Consider the following 11,857-nt stretch of genomic DNA (forward strand, 5'->3'; position numbering starts at 1 on the left):
CTATACCTCATGACTTCTGATCCAACATTTGAGGCCAGGACTCCACCCCTGATAGGGCAGTGACAACCATTTCACAGAGGAGAAGTCCTAGCTCACACATGGCTCGGGTTTTAACCCTTCCATTTCCAGCCCTACCTCCTACCAAGGTGGTAGCTGCCAGCACACCACAAAGAACGATGTGACCCATGCTCACTTTAGATGCAGCTCTCCCAACAAAGGCACTGGACAAATGCAGACTTCATAGGGACACTTCCACTCAAAGACAGCCCTTTAAGACTGAGATAGGTAACTGTTTATTTTCATAGAGACAGAGAAAGTTAAACCCAATGAGAATATGGGATTTTGTTTCAAATGAAAGAACAAGGGGGAGTTCCCTGGTGGTCTAGTGGTTAGGATTTGGCACTTTCACTGCCATGGCCCAGGTTCAATCCCTGGTCAGGAAAATGAGGTGCCACAAGCCATGCAGTGTGAGGAGGAAAAAAAAATCAAGGAAAAAAAACACTAACAAACAGAGATAAATAATTTAACTGAGGGCTTCCCTGGTAGTGCAGTGGTTAAGAATCCACCTGCCAGTGCAGGGGACACAGGTTCAAGCCCTGGTCCAGGAAGATCCCACATGCCACGGAGCAACTAAGTCCATGTGCCACAACTACTGAGCCTGCACTCTAAAGCCCATGATCCACAACTACTGAGCCAACGTGCCACAACGACTGAAGCCCACATGCCTAGAACCTGTGCTCCACAACAAGAGAAACCACCACAATGAGAAGTCTGCACACTGCAACAAAAGAGTAACCCCCACTCACTGCAACTAGAGAAAGACCATGCACAGCAATGAAGACCCAACACAGCCAAAAATAAATAAATAAATTATTTTTTTTAAAAAAATAATTTACCTGATAAAGATTTCAAAGCATTAGTAATACATATGCTAACTGAACTTAGGGAAAAAATAGATGAACTAAATGAGAATTTTAAGAAGAATCTAGAAAATATAAAAAGAACCAGTCAGAAATGAAGAATACAGTAACTGAAATGAAAAACGCACTACAAAGAATTAGCAGACTAGGTGACATAGCAGCATTGTTCTTAATAGCAAAGATATGAAAGCAACCTAAGTGTCCATCAACAGATGACTGAATAAGGAAACTGTGGTTTATATCATATATAAACATATATGACCCAGCAATAAAAAAAGAATGAAATTCTGCCATTTAAAACAACATGGATGGACCTGGAGTGTATTATACTTAGTGAAATAAATCAGACAAAGGCAATTAGTGTATGTTATCACTTACATGTGAAATCTTAAAAATAAATCAAGCTACTACATAAGAACAGAAGCTCCCAGACACTGAGAACAAACCTGTGATTCACAATGGGAAAAGGTATAGGAGAGGGACAAGATAGAGGTAGGGGATTAAGAGGTACAAACTACTATATATAAAAGAAATAAGAAGAGGGAGTCAGATAAAGGTAGTGAAATGGGAGGACATGGAGCTCACCTCGCCCCCCATATACACATCAAAAACACATGTACATGTGGAACAATTATCATGGGAAAAGAAAAAAAGATGAAAATGACATAATTCCTATATACCCAAAGCTGCAAGAAAGATTTCCATGCAACTGGGTAGGATGGAAAAAAGACATAGGGTTGGTTCTTCTGCCCTTGGCCTTGGGAAAGATCTGAAAGGAAGAGAAAGTACACATGGGCAGACCATTAGGGAGTGAGTAGGTTGAGCCAAAGACTGCATGCCCCTGTCCTGGGGTGCTATGCGAAGGAGACAAGACCCTTGGCTGCTAGAAGTACTTAGACGGTTATAAGTGAGGGAAAAGGATAGACTCCACTTGCAAATAGAATGTAAGCACTGACCTGACAATAAATAGGGTGTAGAAAACTTTGTACTAGTGGTTGACATATCACCTCACTCCCCAATCAAAGGGGTGAACACCCTGGGGCTGCTATTTCCACACTGAAGCTTGGCATGCGTTCTGGGCTACCCAGGCCCTGGAAAAAAGACTTGGTCTAGCTACACATGGACAGACCAGAGACCTGGTGTGTGGTCAAGTGGATCAGTGCTGGCCATTGTTGGCACTTACTCAAGTGGTGCCTCAGGAAACTCTGTGACTTCCACACATTGCTCACTGCTCCCATATGAGAAACAGCTCTGATCCCACCCACTCTAAGCCACAGATTGGTACTGGATCTGGGGAAGACAGGTCCTTGGAAAAGGTGGGCTCTAGGGACAGAGAGGAGGCTGGGGTCCTGGGTTGTTGTGTGGGTGAGGTGACAGCAACCAATGTTGGCACTGACTCAATCAGCACCACAGAAGCAGCTCAGATCTCAGAGAGAAGTGCAGCCAATTCAGTTCCTGCTACCACAAGGCCCTGAACACAAGCCCAAGCCTAGCAAATGCTCCAACTCTATCCACTCCATACCACAGCATTGCACCATATCTGGGAGGCCCAGAACAGGGAGAGGGACACAACATTGGGCTGCATCTGAGAGGAGTCATGGAGACTTACACAGACAATGCATCAGACCTCTGTGAGCACACAAGCCTCACTTAACATCAGCACTCCCCTCTTTGGAGAAGCACATGCACTCAGAGGAAACAGAACCTGCTCAATCCCGATCCTCAGGGCTTCTGCTATAGCAACTGTGGAGTGGACCCCACCCCAACTGAGAGGGTGGAAACAGCCATGGAGCAAAGAGGAAGTCCTGCCTCATACCCTGCACAGACTTTAGATCCTCCAACACCAGCCACACTCCCTATCAAGGTGATAGTGCTCAGCACATCCTGAGGAAAGACATGGCTGGCGTTCACATCAAAACCAGCCTTCACACAAAGATATTGGACACATGCAGTCTACACAGGGACACTCGCACATGAAAACATGCCTTCAAGACCACAATAGATAACTGTTTCACCTAAATTCATTGAGGCAGAGAAAGTTTAGTAAAATAAAAAGGCACAGGAACAACCCCCAATTAAAAGAGCAAGAGGAAAACCCTGAGAGACTAAATAAAGAAACAGAGATCATCAGTCTACCAGACATTGAGTTCCAAAAAGAGGTGATAAAAATGTTAACTGAATTAAGAAATGTGACCAATATAAACACAGATCATTATAACAAGACACTATTAACTATAAACATGACCCAATCAAAAATAGATAATTCAATTTCCGAGATAAAAAGTAATCTACAAGCAATGAATAGCTGGTCAAAAGACGCAGAAGAATGAATAAGTGATCAGGAAGGCAGAAAAAATGAAAATCACACAATGAAAAGAGCAGACAGAAAAACAAATGAAAAAGCGTGAAAGCAAGATACAAGATCTATGGGATAATATAAAATGTACCAGAAGGAGAAGAGAGAGAGAAGGGGATTAAAAATGTATTTGAAGAAATTATGGCTGAAAAATTCTGAAACCTAACTCCTGAGGAAACAGATATTGAGGTACAGGAAGCACAGAGGCTCCCAAACAAAATGAAACCAAACAGACCCACACCAAGATATATTATAATTAAAATGGCAAAAAGTTGAAGATAAAGAGAATATTCTAAATGCAGCAAGAGAAGTGCAAAGAGTCATATACAAGGGAACCTCTATAAGGCTATCAGCTTATTTCTCTGCAGAAAAGTTGCAGGACAGAAGGGTGTGGCATGATATATTCAAAGTCCTGAAAGGGAAACCCTGCAACCTAGGATAGTCTACCCAGCAAGATTATCATTTAGAACAGAAGGAGAGATAAACAACTTCTCAGACAAGCAAAAAATAAAGACGTCATCAATAATAAACCTTCCCTAAAAGAAATGTTGAAGGGTCTTCTCTAAATGGAAAACAAGCTGGAATCTATAGAAAAAGGAAAATCCCAATAGGACAGGCAAATATATAGTAAGGCTTGAAGATCACTTGAACAAGGCAGTACATAGATTAAAAAACAACAAAAAATTTGTAGGAGATATTATAACTACAAGAAACAGTAAAAGGATAAGCATGAAGATGTAAAATAGAACATGAAAGACACAAAATGTAGGGGAGGGCTGTAAAAAATGTGGATCATTTAGAATGTGTTTGAGATTAAGTGATTACTAGTTTAAAGCAAGTAGATATAGTTACAGGCCAACATACATAAATGCCATTGTAACCACAAACCAAAAACCTACAATAGATACACACAAACAAGAGAGAAAGGAACACAAGCATTCTACTCAAGAAAATCATCAAACCACATGGGAAGAAACTAAAAGAAGAAGAAAAGAACAGAGAAGCACTACAAAAACAAAACAGAAAACAAGCAACAAAATGGAAATGCATTCATACCTGTCAGTAATCACCTTAAGTGTCAATGAACTAATGCTACATCAAATGATATAGAGTGGCTGATTGGATAATAAAACAATACCTGCTAATTATGAGGCCTCCAAGAGTTTTACTTCAGAGTGAAAAACACACACAGACTGAAAGTGAGGGGATGGAAAACGATATTTGATGCAAATGGAAATGAGAAGAAAGTGGGGGTAGCAATATTCATATCAGACAAAATAGACTTTAAAGAAATGATATAATGAAACACAAAGAAGGACATTGTATAATGATGAAGGGATCAATAAAAAAGAGGATGTTACACTCGTTAACATACACACACCCAAAACAGGAGCACTTAAATACATAAATCAAATGCTGACAGACATAAAGGGAGAAACTGACAATAAGACAATAATAAGAAGAGATTTTCATAGCCCATTGATGATATAGCAATGGACATATCATCCAGACAGAAAATCAATAGGGCAACAGAGGTCCTAAATGACACAACAGACCAGTTGGACGTAATTGCTATCTACAGGACACAACATCCAAGAAAAGCAGAATACACACTTTTCTCAAGTGCACATGGAACATTCTCCAGGGTAGAGAACATACTAGGTCACAAAACAAGCCTCAGCAAATTTAAGAGGAAAGAAATTATATCAAGCATAATTTCTGAACACAACTGAATGAAACCAGAAATCAACTACAGAAAGAGAAATGGAAAAAGAACAAACACGTGGGGACTAAAAAAATTTTCTGCTACAAAACCAATGTAAACAATGAAATCAAACAAGAAATCAGAAAATACCTCAAGAAAAACAAAAATGAAAACACATTATAAAACCTATGGGATGGAGCAAAAGCAGTTCCAAGAGGGAAGTTCTTAGGGACACAGGATTTGCTCAAGAAACAAGTAACATCTCAACTAAACAACCTAACCTACACCTTTAAAAGAATCAGGAAGAGAAGAACAAACAAAGCCCAAGGTCAGAAGAAGGAAAGGCATAATAAAGATCAGAGAAGAAATAAAATAGAAACCAAAAAAAAAAAAAATAGAAAACTCAATGAACCTAAGAACTTTTTTAAGAAACATAAACAAAATTGACAAAACTTTAGCCAGGCTCACCAAGAAGAAAAGAGAGGTCCCAAAAAACAAAAAAGAAATGAAAGTGAAGAAATAACAACTGATACTACAAACAAAAGAATAATAAGAAAATATTATGAACAGTATGTGACAAGAAAATTGGACAACCTAGAGAAATGGGCAAATTTCTAGAAACATTCAGCCTGCCAAGACTGAGTCAGAAAGGTACAGACAATTTGAACAGACTGATCACTAGAAGTGAAATAGAATCTGTAATAAAAATAAATTCCCTGGAAACAAAAGTCCATGACCAGACAGCTTCACTGTGGAATTCTACCAAACTTATAATGGAAGAACTCACACCTATCCTTCTCAAACTATTCCAAAAAAATGAAGAGGGAACACTCCTAAATGCATTCTACAAGACAACCATTATCCTGAAAATGAAACCAGAGAAAGACACTGCAAAATAAAAAAGAAAGAAATTTACAAGCCAATATCTCTGAAGAATATAGATACAAAAATCCTCAACAAAACATTGGCAAACCTAAATCAACAATGTATAAAAAGGATCATACACCATGGTCAAGTGGGATTTATTCCAGGGATACAAGCATGGTTCAATATCCACAAATCTATCAATGTGATACATCACAGTAACAAAAGGAAGGATAAAAATCACATGATCATCTTAATTGATGCAGAAAAAGGATTGGAGAAAATTCAACATCATTCACAATTAAAAACTCTCTTCCAACTGGTTATAGAGGGAACATATCTCAACATAATAAAGGCCACATACAACAAGCCCCCAGCCAACTCAATACTCAATGGTGAAAAGCTGAAAGCCTTCCTGCTGGATTTAAGAACACGGTACATATGCTCACTCTCACTACTTCTATTTAACACAGTATTGGAAGCCTGAGCCACAGCAATAAAAAAAGAATAAGAAATTAAAACGGTCCAAATTGGAAGGCAATAGATAAAATTGTCACTATTTGCAGATGACATGATATTCTGTGTAGAGATCCCTAAAGTTTATACCCAAATATTTTAGAACTACTAAATGAATTGAGCAAGGGTGCAGGATATACGATTAGTATACAGAAATTTTTGCATTTATATACACTAATAATGAACTATTTGAAAGGGAATTTCTTAAAAAATTAGTTTTTAAATTACATCAAAAATATACCTAGGAATAAACTTACCCAAGGAGGTGAACATCCTATACCCTGAAATCTATAAAACATTGACAAAAGAAACTGCAGATGAGTCATTGAAATGAAAATATATCCTGTATTCTTGGACTGGAAGAATCAGTATTAGTTAAGTGGACATACTATCCAAAGAAATCTACAGACCTAATTCAATTCCTATCAAAATACCCAGGACATTTTCCAGAGCACTAGAAAAACTATTGCTAAAATTTATATGGGACCACAAGAGACCCCAGATTGCCAAAGAAATCCTGAGAAAATTAGAACAAAGTTGGATCTATGTCTCCCAGACTTCATAATTTACTACAAAGCTACAATTATCAAAAATGTGTGGTACCTGCAGAAATACAGACACCTAAATAAATGGAACAGAAAAGAGAGCCCAGAAAACAGCACATACAGTTATATCAATTAATCTGTGACAAAAGAAGCAAGAATATTCAATGGGGAAAAGACAGTCTTTTCAGCAAATGGTATTGGAAAAACTACATAGCCACAGGTAGAAGAATGAAATTAGAACATTCTCTAACACCTCACACAAAAATAAACTCAAAATGCATTAGAAATCTAAATGTAAGACTGGATACTATAAAACTCCTAGAGGAAAACAGGCAGAACACACTCTGACATAAATTGCGGCAATACTTTTTTTGGATCTGCCTTCTAGAGTTGTGGAAATAAAAGCAAAAGTAAACAAATGGGACCAAATTTAACTTAAAAGCATTGGCACAGCAGAGGAAACCATAGACAAAATGGAAAGCCAACCTATGGAATGGAAGCAAATATTTGCAAATGATGAAATTGACAAGGAGTTAATATACAAAATATACAAACAGCTCATACAGATCAATATCAAAAAAGAAACAACGCAATCAAAAAATGGACAGAAGACCTGAATAGACATTTCTCCAAAGAAAACATACAGATAGCCAGCAGGAACATGAAAAGCTGCTCAATATCACTTATTACAGAAACACAATTCAAACTCAATGAGGTATAACCTAACATCAGTCAGAATGGCATTCACCAAAACGTCTACAAATAATAAATGCTGTAGAAGATGTGGAGAAAGGGGAACACTTGTATGCTGTTCATGGGAATGTAAATTGATGCAGCATCCATGGAAAAAAGTATGGAAACTCCTTAAAAAACTAAAAATAGGACTACCGTATGATCCAGCAACTCCACTCCTGTGTATACATCCAGAAAAAATAAATACACTAATTCAAAAATACAATTGCACACCAATGTTCATAGTAACACTATTTACAATGGCCAAGATATGGAAGCAACCCAAGTGCCCATCAACAGATGATAGGACTAAATACATTAATAATGTAATATTATATATTATGTATTATATTATATATTATATATATACACTAATGTATATATTAGAGTATATATATATATATTTATATACAAGGAACTATCACTCATCTATGAAAAACACTGAACACTGAAATACTGCCATTTGCAAGAATGTGAATGGACCTAGAGAATATTATGCTTAGTGAAATAAGTCAGATAATGACAAATACTATATGATATAACTTATATGTGGAATCTAAAAAATAATACAAATGAATATACATACAAAACAGAAACAGACTCACAAAAAATGAAAACAATTTTGTGGTTATCAAAGGGGTAGGGAATAGTGGAGGGACAAATTAGGGGTATGGTATTAACAAATACAAACTACTATAAATAAAATATATAAGCACCAACCTGTATTGGAAGAGAATTTGGAAAAGAATAGATACATGTACGTGTATAACTGGATCACTTTGTTTTATACCTGAAACTAACACAACATTGTTAATTAACTATACTCCAATATAAAATAATTTTTAAATAGATAAGCACAAGGGATTTAATGTATAGCACACAAAACTATACCCATTATCTTTTAATAACCTATAATGGAATATAATCTGCAAAAATACTGAATCACTATGCTGTGCACTTGAAACTAACAGAATACTGTAAGTCAACTCTAATTCAATTAAAAAATACAAAAATGAAAAAAAATAAGAAATTCACAGATAAATCAAAACTTGGGTTTGGGGCATTGTTCATTACTCATAGACCTGACATACACAATTCTATATGGAGGCAATGAGGTTAGAATGAAAGGATAATACAGAGTAACTAAAATAAAATGATGAAATAAAGAAAAACAGTAAAGGTAGATACAATGGTACATATAAAAGCGAATAGTATTTTATTTTTAGTTTGTAACTTCTCTTTTTGTTCCTATATAATGTAAAAAACAAATACATAGAAAGGGAGAGGGGGAAGATGGAGATGCAAGATCACCTTCCTCCCCACAGATACATCAGAAATACATCTACACGTGGAACAACTCCTACAAAACACCTACTGAACACTGGCAGAAGACCTCAGACCTCCCAAAAGGCAAGAAACTACCCACGTACCTGGGGAGGACAAAAGAAAGAAGAATAAACAGAGGCAAAAGAATAGGGACGGGACCTGCACCAGTGAGAGGGAGCTGTGAAGGAGGAAGGGTTTCCACACACCAGGAAGACCCTTTGTGGGCGGAGACTGTGGGTGATGGAGGGCGGAAGCTTCGGAGCCACAGAGGAGAGTGCAGCAACAGGGGTGCAGAGGGCAAAGCGGAGAGACTCCCGCACAGAGGATAGATGCCAAACAGCACTCACCAGCCCGAGAGGCTTGTCTGCTCACCTGCCGGGGTGGGTGGGACTGGGAGCAGAGGCTCATGCTTCCATAGGAGCGCAGGGAGAGGACTAGGGTTGGAGGCATGAGCACAGACTGCAGGGTGATAGTGCACCACGGCTAGCTGGTAGGGAGTCCGGGTAAAAGTCTGGACCTGCCAAAGAGGCAAGAGACTTTTTCTTCCCTCTTTGTTTCCTGGTGTGCGAGGAGAGGGGATTAAGAGTGCAGCTTAAAGGAGCTCCAGAGACAGACGTGAGCCGCGGCTAACACCACAGACCCCAGAGACTGGCATGAGATGCTAAGGCTGCGGCTGCTGCCACCAAGAAGCCTGTGTGCGAGCACAGGTCACTATCCACACCTCCCTCCCGGGAGCCTGTGCAGCCCGCCACTGCCAGAGTCCCGGGATCCAGGTAGAACTTCCCTGGAAGAACGCACGGTGAGCCTCAGGCTGGTGCAATGCCCCACCAGCCTCTGTCTCTGCAGGCTTGCCTCACATCATGCCCCTCCCTCCCCTCGGCCTGAGGGAGCCAGAGCCCCCGAATCAGCTGCTCCTTTAACCCCTCCTGTCTGAGGGAAGAACAGACGCCCTCCGGTGACCTATATGCAGACGTGGGGCCAAATCCAAAGCTGAACCCCGGGAGATGTGTTAAAATGAAGAGAAATGGAAATTTCTCCCACCAGCCTCAGTAGAAGCATATTAAATCTCCACAATCAACTAGATGTACCCTGCATCTGTGGAATACATGAATAGACAACAAATCATCCCAAATTGAGGAGGTGGACATTGGGATCAATGATATATATATATATTTTTTCCCCTTTTCCTCTTTTTGTGAGTGTGTATGTGTATGCTTCTGTGTGAGATTTTGTCTGTATAGCTTTGCTTTCACCATTTGTCCTAGGGTTCTATCTGTCTGTTTTTTTTTTTAACTTAAAATTTTTTATCTCTTAATAATTACTTTTTAATAACTTTATTTTATATTACTTTATTTTATTTCCTTTTATCCTCTTTCTTTCTGTCTTTCTACTTTTTCTCCCTTTTATTCTCAGCTGTGTGGATGAAGGGCTCTTGGTGATGCAGCCAGTAGTCAGTGCTGTGCCTCTGAGGTGGGAGAGCCAACTTCAGAACACTGGTCCACAAGAGACCTCCGAGCTCCATGTAATATCAAACGGGAAAAATCTCCCAGAAATCTCCATCTCAACACCAACCCACAGCTTCACTCAACAACAAGCAAGCTACAGTGCTGGACACCCTATTCCAAACAAAAAGCAAGACAGGAGCACAACCCCACCCATTAGTAGAGATGCTGCCTAAAATAATAATAAGTCCACAGACACCCCAAAACACATCTCCAGACATGGAACTGTCCACCAGAAAGACAAGATCCAACCTCATCCACCAGAACACAGACACTAGTCCCCTCACCAGGAAGCCTACACAACCCACTGAACCAACATTAGCCACTGTTGATAGACACCAAAAACAACGGGAACTATGAACGTGCAGCCTGCAAAAAGAAGACCCCAAACACACTAAGATAAGCAAAATGAGAAGACGAAGAAACACACAGCAGATGAAGGAGCAAGAAAAAACTCCACCAGACCTAATGAAGAGGAAATAGGCAGTCTACCTGGAAAAGAATTCAGAATAATGATAGTAAAGATGATCCAAAATCTTGGAAAGAGAACAGAGAAAATGCAAATAACATTTAACAATGACCTAGAAGGACTAAAGATGAAACAAGCAATGACAAACAACACAACAAATGAAATAAAAAATGTACTAGAAGGGATCAATAGCAGAATAACTGAGGCAAAAGAACGGATAAGTGACCTGGAAGATAAAATAGTGGAAATAACTACTGCAGAGCAGAATAAAGAAAAAAGAATGAAAAGAACTGAAGACAGTCTCAGAGACCTCTGCGACAACATTAAATGCACCAAAATTCGAATTATAGGGGTTCCAGAAGAAGAAGAGAAAAAGAAAGGGACTGAGAAAATATTTGAAGAGATTATAGTTGAAAACTTCCCTAATATGGGAAAGGAAATAATTAATCAAGTCCAGGCAGCACAGAGAGTCCCATACAGGATAAATCCAAGGAGACACACGCCAAGACAAATATTAATCAAACTATCAAAAATTAAATAGGAAGCAAACATGTTAAAAGCAGCAAGGGAAAATAACACACAAGGGAATCCCCATAAGGTTAACAGCTGATTTTTCATCAGAAACTCTGCAAGCCAGAAGCGACAGGCAGGACATATTTAAAGTGATGAAGGAGTAAAACCTACAACCAAGATTACTCTACCGAGCAAGAATCTCATTCAGAATTGATGGATAAATTAAAAGTTTTACAGACAAGCAAAAGCCAAGAGAATTCAGCACCACCAAACAACTTTTACAAGAAATGCTAAAGGAATTTCTCTAGGCAAGAAACACAAGAGAAGGAAAAGACATACAATAATAAACCAAAAAGAATCCATAAAATGGTAATAGGAGCATACATATCGATAATTACCTTAAATGTAA

At 38.7% G+C, this 11,857-nt stretch overlaps 1 non-coding gene across 1 annotated transcript; it reads left to right on the forward strand.

Moving 5' to 3' along the window:
- Positions 1–371: 371 nt before the first annotated feature.
- Positions 372–443, forward strand: TRNAE-UUC (transfer RNA glutamic acid (anticodon UUC)). Its single transcript has one exon. It is a non-coding gene; the product is annotated as a tRNA-Glu (tRNA).
- The last annotated feature ends 11,414 nt before the right edge of the window (positions 444–11,857 follow it).

Source organism: Tursiops truncatus, chromosome X (genome assembly GCF_011762595.2).
Source record: "Tursiops truncatus isolate mTurTru1 chromosome X, mTurTru1.mat.Y, whole genome shotgun sequence".
Taxonomy (NCBI): domain Eukaryota; kingdom Metazoa; phylum Chordata; class Mammalia; order Artiodactyla; family Delphinidae; genus Tursiops; species Tursiops truncatus.